The sequence below is a fragment of the Saccostrea echinata genome, unplaced genomic scaffold (genome assembly GCF_033153115.1).
Source record: "Saccostrea echinata isolate AGI-Se365-2 ecotype Australia unplaced genomic scaffold, CSIRO_AGI_Sech_v1 ptg000001l, whole genome shotgun sequence".
Classification (NCBI taxonomy): Eukaryota; Metazoa; Mollusca; class Bivalvia; order Ostreida; family Ostreidae; genus Saccostrea; species Saccostrea echinata.
In genome coordinates this window covers 13627174-13638260 of record NW_026889750.1, presented here as the reverse complement: position 1 = coordinate 13638260, position 11087 = coordinate 13627174, and the positions used below count along the sequence as shown (strand labels likewise).

General features: G+C 32.7%; 1 long non-coding RNA gene across 1 annotated transcript; it reads left to right on the top strand.

Annotated features, from left to right (window-relative positions):
• Window positions 1–3912: 3912 nt before the first annotated feature.
• On the top strand, window positions 3913–10062 carry LOC133189283 (uncharacterized). Its single transcript, XR_009721432.1, has 6 exons — window positions 3913–4206; window positions 4336–4446; window positions 5803–5897; window positions 8116–8234; window positions 8665–8793; window positions 8954–10062. It is a non-coding gene; the product is annotated as an uncharacterized LOC133189283 (long non-coding RNA).
• The last annotated feature ends 1025 nt before the right edge of the window (window positions 10063–11087 follow it).

The following is an 11087-nucleotide window of genomic DNA, read 5'->3' as shown; positions in this document are numbered from 1 at the left end:
GTTGTCCGAAGCAAGGTATGTGTCCGATGCATGGTTAACTCACCCTATTGTGCTGAATTTTTTAAAATACATGTTTTATGTAATACATATTTTTTAGCATACGATAAAATATCGCCAACACTATAAGCTTAATTATTTCTAATGTCCAGAACTGTGTAACGAGTGTGACGTCACTGTGTAGACAGGACGGACTTGATGGGGCTCCGATAATGTTTGTCTATTTTGAGTGATTTGAAATAGGATATTCAGGAATGAGTGATTACTGGAACTATTTAAGCTAAATGCAACAAACAGTCTTGAAAAAAGTTATTTAAGAGTTATTCGTGACAGCCATTTCCCAAAACATATTTCTATGATTGAGTGTATGTCGCCATTGTGAACACCTACTCACTATTCATAAGCAACTCATACGATAGAACTTCAAGACTTCTATACTTCTGTTTGTTTATCGTGTTAAGCACTATGGCCACTGACAATACTGAGCTAAATCCAAGCAAGAGAGCCAGACAGGACAGTAGCGCCTTACTCTCTGGTGATCTAAGCAAACTCAATGATTTGTTAGGCTCCGTTTCCTCCGATGAAAACGCCTTCAAACAGGCAATCACTCTCATTCTCAATAAAGATAACTTTAAAAACGCTCTTGCTGGAGTTTTTGTCTCGGAGATAGGCTCACTCAGAAAAGAAATAAATGAACTCACGTCGAAAATCGACGAAATGGAACAATATTCAAGGCGAAATTGCCTAAAAATTACTGGCATACCTGAAGAACAAAACGAATCTACTGATAAACTAGTTCTGAATGTCATCAACAACCTGTTTCTAAATGAAAACAATGAGAAAATCTCGACCAAAGATATCTCAAGGTCACACAGAGTAGGCAAATACGACCCAAGCTGGAAAACCAGAGACATTATAGTAAAATTTATTAGTTACAGAGATAAAGCTAGATTTTATGGAAACAAACGAAATTTAAAATCCTACAACCAAAACCCAACAAAACAAACTGGACCCATCTACATCAACGAAGCTTTGACGTCCAGACGGGCGGAACTGTATGGGAAAACTCGCCAAGTAGTAACAAACAAAAAAAAAATTGACAGCTGCTGGACGTATGACGGTCGAATTTATGCGAAACTCCGTGGTCACCATGGGAAGAAAATATTGATAAACACAACAGAGGACTTAGAGTGTTTCCAAGATGACAACGTAGACGAACAGTTTCTTGCTTCGACGCCAATATCGTAAAACACGGTGTTTATAAACATTTACACGTGTTCGCGTCACAAGGACGCTTGGAACCTCGTCGCATCAGTGTTTACCTACTTTCGTTTTCATTTATAAACATGTGATTGACAGATCAACATAATGGATGTCCCAAACATATGTACAGTATGTTCAAATTTATTCTTATATTATTATGCTTTTCACGCTGTCTTCAAATTGATCTGCTTGTGTATATAGTTGGATGTTATATCGTTCTGTCTCGTATTATTTACATCCCAATACATGTATGTAAATACTACAACTCAGTTATGTACAGCGGTACTCTATTACCCGCTTCTCATGCTTTTTTCATAATGCATCTCCCAGTTTCTACGTGGGAATTGTGCGAGTTAATGCACTTCTTTTTTTTCCAAATTTTATGGTTACTCTTTTGTGCTTTTTTATTTTCTATTTATTTTGAATTGACACATCTCACATATTGCCAAATAATTACAATGTCACTAAATCCCATTTCAAGGCGGCCCAGTTGCAAATCAAACTTTGGATATTGCTTAACCACAGTTTTTGATAATGGGTAATTCCCTTGAACAACACCGTGCCGCGATTGGGGTTTTTTACATTAAATGTCACAATATACTGTCAAGGCCTGCTTTCAAAGTTTCAAAATCTACGACACTGTTAGATATTTTCCTATTCATATCCAGTATCTTCAAAAAACAATATAAAAATATGGCATCTTGGTCTCTCGGAATTAACTTTTTTGCACAATTATTCATGTTTGTCATTCTATTGCTATCTGGTGATATTGAAACAAACCCAGGCCCAATGGCTGCTCCAAACTCTCTTGATATCCTGCACCTTAATATTAGAAGCATCAGAAATAAGATTGATTCCCTAATGTATTTAGTTCAAGATTTTGATATACTATGTTTTAGTGAGACTCATTTAGACACACATGTTACAAATGAAAGTTTGTTCATAGAAGGTTTTAAGAATATTTTCAGAAAAGATCGCAATGATTTAATGATTTAAGTTTCAAATTTAATTAAGGCTAGTCGAAGAGAAGATTTAGAAACCATTGATACTGAACTCATTTGGATAGAAATACCACAAGTAAAGGGAAATCTACTTATATGCTGTATTTATCGTCCACCACACACTAATAGTGTCTTTTGGCAAAAACTATCCTGGTCCTTTGAAAAAGCTTGTGACATCTCCAGCAATATTGTAGTACTTGGTGACCTTAACACTGATTTCTTAAAAGTTAACAACTCACATGAGATTTATACAATTATGAACAGCAGTAGATTAACAAATATCATACATGAACCTACAAGAATTACTTGCAATACAGAAACCCTTATAGATCCTATCATTATTAGTGACAATATACATGTACATGATTCCGGAACATTAAAAGTTAGTAATACAGTTAGTGATCATAAAGCAACTTATATATATATTCACCAGAATACCAGTGTTAATGCGGCATATAAACGTAAAATTTGGAACTATAAGCATGCAGATTTAGAACTCCTTAATGATTTAATCCTACAATGCAACTGGAATAGCCTTATTGATGATACAGAAAACATTAATACTGCAACAGCAAACTTCACGGAAAAGTTTAATTCTGTTATTCACCAATGCGTACCTGAAAAAACTGAAACCATAAGGCCAAATTATAAACCATGGATGGATTCTCTTCTAAAGAAAACTTTGCGTATTCGCAATAGGCTAAGAAAAATAGCACAAAAAACAAAAAGAGAACCTGATTTGGAAACTTTTCGGAAGGTAAGAAATAAATTTAATAACATGAAAAAATATGCTATCAAAAACTATTATGACAATATAGATTCTCATCTTAAGGATGCTAGTCTGAACAATCAAAAACTATACTGGAAGTTACTGAAAGACACCTTTCACATTAAACCAACAAATGAAATTCCACCTATTCAGTTTACAACCAACAATGGCACTGGAAGTTTTGCATTTTCAGACATAGATAAAATTGAACTATTGAACAAATACTTCACATCAATTACAGTCTTAGATGACAGTAATCAGGAGCTCCCAAATATAGTGTCTAGATGTAAGGATAATTTTCCGGATATAAAAATACAAGAACAGGAAATTATTGATATAATTTCTATTATTCCTGTTAATAAAGCAGTTGGTCCTGATTGCATCAGCCATAAAATGTTAAAATCTTGCAAAGACACTATCTCAAAACCTTTGTGTATACTATTTAACAAATCTATGAGGCGCCGTTTTGGTATTTACTGCCAAAAAGGGATATCACCTATTCGAATAAGTGATATCACCTATTCGAATAGGTGATATCACCTATTCGAATAGGTGATATCACTCATTCAAATTGAATAGGTGATATCACCTATTCGAATAGGTGATATCACCTATTCAAATAGGTGATATCACTTATTCGAATAGGTGATAACACTTATTCGAATAGGTGATATCACCTATTCGAAATGAATAGGTGATATCACCTATTCGAATAGGTGATATCACCTATTCGTGCTGAATAGGTGATATCACCTATTCGAATAGGTGATATCACCTATTCGAATAAGTGATATCACCTATTCAATTTGAATGAGTGATATCACCTATTCGAATAGGTGATATCACCTATTCGCATTTCTTACGACAACAAATAATGAATGCTCCCTTCCTCAAGATTATCTAGATTTTCATTGGAACCAAGCAAATTCGGGCTGCGTTAGGGTCTGTAAGTCTCGTCACGTGACTCGCGAGATTTTTCGATAATATTAACTTCCAGGTACCTCACACATGGAGATGTGTATTGGGTTATGCATGTTTATGGTTTACACAAAGCGTATAAGGAAAGTTTAAGCAGTTGTACAAAGCCGAAGGGTTCTCCGACTTACGATGGATAAATTGAGGGTCGTAAAAGCTTGGGTGCGAGCAAGTAGGAGGAGAATTTCGATCGAAGTACAGGTAAACAAGTCAGAGAATGTCACCTGCATGCTTCTTGGGTATTCTTGGGTGAAATAGAAGTCTTATATTATACATTTGTATCTGATTAGAATAGTTTTGTTATCATCATTCCAACTAATTTATTAACAGATTTTTCTTGAATTCGAGGATAATGATGTTATTACCAGCTGATTAAGGAGGAGTAGTGTAAGTGTCAGATGGGTACGAACGTCATCTTGTGACAGCATCACCTTTGTTTGGGTAAATAATTTGTTCAGAATACGCTTCATTTATCAACAAAAATTTAGCTGTTGCATGTCAGTAGGTCTAGTTTTTTAAGTATTCAATGTTTGAAAGCACTTATCAGGTCCAGTACAATCTTTTGATTTAGCTATATATATAGCTTTATTAAGGTGTTCAGAATAGCTTAATTTAGCTATTTTATCACACTTTTTCTTAAATGTATACTTTTCTCAGCATGCACAAAAAGTCGCACCTTGGTGCAGTGATGATACTCAACCTTGAACTCATCTGAAATTGATGCATTTAAAACTCACTCATTAAAATCTCCTTGCATACATGTGATAATTTTTAGGTCCAAATACTGTACAGCAGTCCTCAAAATACAGGAATTTGGGTGAAAATACTGTACATTGTTCATCAAAAAACTATACAAAAAACTGTAAAAAATATTGACCAAAAATCAATGTAAGAGGTTCATTTTTTAAGCTCTTCTGAGCCAAAGGCCCAAAGAGCTAATGCTGTGACCATTTGTGCGGTGTACGTAAACTTTTTAGAATATGGGCCATAACTCAAGAACCCTTTGGCCATTATTGTCAAATTTGTCACAGGGTTAATATCCTTGGGCCAAGGGCTTCTGTTTATACTAAAACTAGGGTTGTGACCCTTAAACAAGGGGAGATAATTAGGGAAATAGAAACAAAAGAGACTTTGTACTCAAAGTTCTAAAAGTTTTTGGGCTACATATGCAATTGATACAGTTACTTCTTCAATGAATTTATAAAGGAGGCCAATTGTGGTCAACAAGATAATTGATTAATTCAGTACATTCAATGAGAAGCAATCATACTTATCCATGCCTCAATGCACACAAGGTAGTGGACAGTTACTCAAATAATAGAATTAATCTTTTGCTTAAAAGTAATCAAAGTTGCAAAGTTGGAGCTATCTTTGATTTTGCTTGTTGTTTCGATAGCCCATAGCACATATATGAATAGTCAAATACATGCAACTTTTTGTCTATTTCTTACCAAAATAATTTTTGTGAAAAAACTGCATATAAATAGCTAAATCAAGCTATTTTGAATAGCTTAATAAAGCTAAATAGCTATTTCAAGCTATATTGCTAAATTAAGAAATTGTACTAGACCTGCTTATTTCCCAATCCCAACGATAAAACTTTCTTTATATATTCTGCAAATTCTCTCTGCATTTATCATTGAACAAATTCATATGACTGCAATTATATGACCATATTCTTCAGTTTAGAGAGCATGTTATAGAGGATATTTTGGTTAAAGTTTTGGTCTGTTTCATGCAGTGTTTGAAATATTCTTTCATCTTACACAATTGTATACATTAAGATTTATTTTATAGCTAAAATACAAGAGAACTGCAGCATCTAAGACTACATGTACATCGACTTTGAATAATTTACCCGGTATATCCTCAAAAAGGCAACTTAAATACAGGTATGAAATTGATGTCACAAAATAAGTTTTTGGACTTACATTTACTCTTATAATTCATATACATATAAAGCATATAAAAAATAAAAATAGAAAAGAATTAAAGGTTCATCAGGTGACAGCTCAATCATGTATGGAATATTATTAGGCCAAATAAAAAAATATGTGTGGTTCCCATTACCTGACCGTCCCTATTTTAGATCCCCGACCCTAAACTTTTTTTCGGCAATATTCATATTTATTTTCCGGAATTTTCCGTGATTTCCGTCATCCACTTCGGTATTAGTTTTAGTTCCAGCAATGGTGGCCTCCATGCAAAAATCGTTTCAACACGTAGTGCAAGTGTTTGATGGTGTTAAATCTAAAGCAAGCTAGCATGGCGTGGCAGTATACCTTTTTCCAGCACCATGTTTTTTTGTTTGTTTGTTTTTTGGTTGCCAAAATTAAATAAATATGCCCAAGAGTGGCGAGATTCAGCTAGTTGCTCTGTTTACAGCTGGTTTATAACAAGTGCATGCTGATTAGCCCCTTTATTATTTAATGCACGCAAAGGTGTGAAGTCAGGATAGGAAATCACTTCTCGCTTGAAAGCACACAGACAGCTGGCCAGGTAACGTTTTTTGGAGTTAGGGGGAAGATAACATGAGAAAACATTTATTTGATTGCATTGATTACGCAAGAATTAGCCCAATGTGTAAGATAGATTAACTTGTAAACTATTAAATAATTTATATCAGGATCATTTCTTTTAAACCGAAAGTAGAAAAAAAAACAGTTCATGAGGAAAAGTGAAAAAGAAGACTGCTGATTTTACATGAATAAAGTCAACTTGCGAAACACCAATATATATGAGAAATGAGCTTGGAAGTATGAAGTCTTCAATGAGGCAAAAAGGTTTCATGAAAGGATTTAAAATTTTAATAATATTAAATATTTGTAATTCTGACAAATTTGAATGATTCTATGTCATCTTGCTTAGGTGATTTATTTTGTTTTAAACATTACTGTACAAAGTGTAGGTGTCACATTCTTTTCCTCTGACAGCTCTTAGCAGAACTCTCATGTCCGTTTTCTAGTTTATAGTTCAGAATTTATTATTAAGTAAAATAAGAACTGTTCTGGATAAAAGTAATTAATTAATTTCATTTATAAACACTGATTTTAAAAAAAGGATGTTCACCTTGGACTTTATTTTTTACAAAAAGAAAAGATTGTGTTTTCATTATTTTTGATTTAAAAATATTTGTTTCATATTCATAACTAGGGTGCCCCCTGCCAATGTTGTCTAGTATATTTAACGCCACATCGAAATGCCACTTATTTTCTCCTTCACTCTGTTCATCCACATATAAAACATTTCTTTTCTGAACCATAGTTGGAAAAGACTGAATTCAAAATAAACAAAACATTTATTAGTTATGAGTTGTATACTCAGCTCTTCACAAAATATTTGTTTTTTCGCATTCTATAATGTACAATTTTAGATTTTATATACCTGTATAAAGACTTCTGCAGCAGATTCCAATAGAGAAATCATGATCTATATTTAAGATTTAATGTATAATGCTTAAGATATCCATTAATTTTACTTATAATATACAATTCTGAAATTAATATCATCCTTTAAAAACAAGGATAGCACATATCATCTTCATAAACACTTAACATTCTTAAAAAAGAAAATATAATATCCAAATAACAGTTAAATAATTCAATTTGCTCATGTTGATTTTCTTCAAACATTGTATTTTCTAGATGAGTATGAACTCGAATGAATAGAATCAGCAAACAACTGTTTAAATACCCAAGACATTTTATTCACACATTAAAGCACATATCTAATCCATATGCTTAAGAGAAAACATATCTTACACTCTACACATAAAATAGTTCACTTATGCTAACGAAAAGAAATAGGTATTATTTAGAAAAATTTAGAAAATCATTTTGTACTAAAAAAAAAAAAAAATAATAAAAAATCCCTACCTACCCTATTTTTTTTGGAGGTGTAACCGGAACCACACATTTTTTTGTTTGGCCTTAATGCTGAGTTTCCAAATGCAAAATTAAGGGTATTCGATATATTCCATACAAGTTGTCAATCATTTATTAGTGATTTATACAGAGGTTCATTTGCATATAAATGTTGATAACATTGTTTTACTGTCTTTATTAACTTGTAATACTAAATTTCATAAATTGACAAATTCATTCTTTTTAGAAAGTGCATATAATTTGGAAAAGAGACCATCAATCCACTGGGGGGTATCGCATGAAAGCAATGATTATAGAATATTGTAAGGCTGGAGGAGTTATAGTACAACAGGCAGGCGAGTAATGGTACTTTGTTCTGGAAATTTTTCGCCCCAGTTTTATTTTTCTCATTCTGCCCTCCTTACAAGTAGGTGAATTTAAAATGGGACAAATTCGAAGAAGGCAGCATATATCTTTTAAACACAAATGTGTCTGATCAAATTTGAAAAGGGCAAAATTGTTTTCAAGGGTGAAAGAGTGAATATTTTAAAAATTAGAATGGGGTAAAAATATCCAATAATACAGGTTATATATATTAACACAGTACATATGCATTTCTCTTTTCTTTATAATGAAAATAATTTGTTCTGTAAAAGGACAAATTTTGTTCTGATTTGTATCAAATAAATAAATATGTGCCAGATTTATTATTTTGCAGGCACCTAAGTTACCATCAGTTGTGTGTCAAGCTGTGCAAAAATTCTATGTCATGTTACAGAATCTTTCTTATATACAGGTATATGTCTGCGCATCTGGCAATCTTAGGACATCACTGGATGGTTTTGTTTAAAAAGATTACAGAGTTAACACGCACTTCCAGCATGAAGACCAGCCAGTTGCCTCACCTGTCCTGACATTGTTAAAGGTAAATGGTCCTTTCGGAAAAGGATCTGACAATGCAAAGGCTTGCTAATCAATTAAAGATTTCTATTTACTAATAGGTAATTAATTTGAATTTCTGTAGCTTAAAAATTTAATGATATGAATTAAAAAAAATATTTTAATCAAATTTATTTTTATTTCAGTACTTTGTGACAGTGAAAAGACGTGGCTTTAAATTACTGTATCAGAGATCAATCCAGGTTATAAATCTGAGGAAAACAATAAAGCATCCACTTCGAGCTACTTATATCACTGCCTTAATAAGATGTCTGCATGTGTAACTAACAAAGGACAGTGACCAGTTGTATAGCTATGATATCAGAGGGCATCCTGAAAAACACTCATCACTAAGAATAGAAAACTTCAAATGACTTTTGTATCAATCCTTTGGCTTGGAATTTCAGTAGCCTTTAGCATCCTTCAAGCATTTCATGAAGTACATGTACCAATTTGCAGGCATAAAATGTTTGAAATAAAAAAAAATAATTTCTCTGCCAGTTAACAGTGTCATAAGCAGTTGATTGATATCACAGTTCCACTGGCATAGTATTTGTGGTTGAATGGTGCCATTTTTAAGAAAACTTTTCACAAAAACCTGGAAAACATCAGATGGAAAGGAGCATCTACAAGAAAAACAGTTAACAATTTCTTGAATATTAACAATGATATATCATGCCCATTTACATCCTTTATATAAACTAATTAACCTAATCATAGAGAATTATGTACAAATTTGTCCTTTTGTGTATTTATAGTGTATTAAATTGATTTTACTAATTTATAAATATTTATGTTTTTCACAGTCATTAACATTTACAAATAGAAGTACACATAACATAAAAATATTACATGTTTAGTAGGATAACGTGAAATTGTTATACCACAAAAACCATCGCTGACCTCGCCTCGGTCAGCAATGGTTTTTAAGGGGTAAGAATTTTACATCACCCAAAATAAACAGGTAATATTTTTCTTGTCATAAAATGCATTTTAAAGAAAACATCAAGGTGAAACGAATGTGCAAACATTCTGCACAGTTAACATTTTTTATTACTGTATATACTGTTACCCGTAGTCATGCATTTTCAACCATTGGGATGTAATGTTTGGCATACAGTATGGTAATAGTACTTGTTAACAAATGTTTTTTAAACCAATCAAATTTGACTATTTAACATGAAAGTGTATCATAACAAATTTATCTAGCATAATGGTGCTGTAAGTAACCATGGAATGTGAGCTTGTGTGAACTTGATCCTGAATTATTAAGTTTTGATATTGTAAAAATATCCCAAACTCATGTATACCTGTCCAATACTCCAAATTATACCACTGTAAGCTAAGTCAATGCTTTAAATTTATGAAACCAATCTGTAGATAAGCGTACCTTTTGAATACAGACGATTTTAGCATAAAAACGATTTAATTTTCCCTTTTTGCTTAAGTATGTTGGCTAATCTTGGCCCCCTCGGAATAGCTTGTGTTTACGTTATGTAATGAAAAAATAAAGCAATTAAACGCTATTTACCTGCATCTATCAATCCACTTTCTCCTCTTCTTTGCAACAATCGGGGATCAAAACAAACTACAAGTTTAATAATTCCACTGCGATGCTTACAACTTAAGTAATCCATTGTCTCCAAGAACGCTCAGGTACCCGGGAGTTATAAAACGAAAGTGAAAGTCAACGAGACTTACAGACCCTTTGAATTTTCCTATAGTATACATGATAGATAAGTGTAATAAATATCATTTGTGAGCAAAAACAAACAACAAATTCTACTGGGGTGCTTAAAACTAAATGCGAAGCTGTAATCCATTGTCTGCAAGAATGGTAAGTTATAAAACGAAAGTGAAAGTAAATGAGAATTAAAGCTATAGTCTTGGGAGCAGTTGTTATTTCATAAATAATTTGAATAGGTGATATCACCTATTCGAATAAGTGATATCACCTATTCAAAATGATTAAGTGATATCACCTATTCGAATAGGTGATGTCACCTATTCGAATAGGTGATATCACCTATTTGATTTGAATAGGTGATATCACCTATTCGAATAAGTGATATCACCTATTCAAAAGGAATAAGTGATATCACCTATTCGAATAAGTGATATCACCTATTCGAATAAGTGATATCACCTATTCGAATAAGTGATATCACCTATTCGAATAAGTGATATCACCAATTCAAATCGAATAGGTGATATCACCTATTCGAATAGGTGATATCACTTATTCGAATAGGTGATATCACCTATTCGAATAGGTGATAT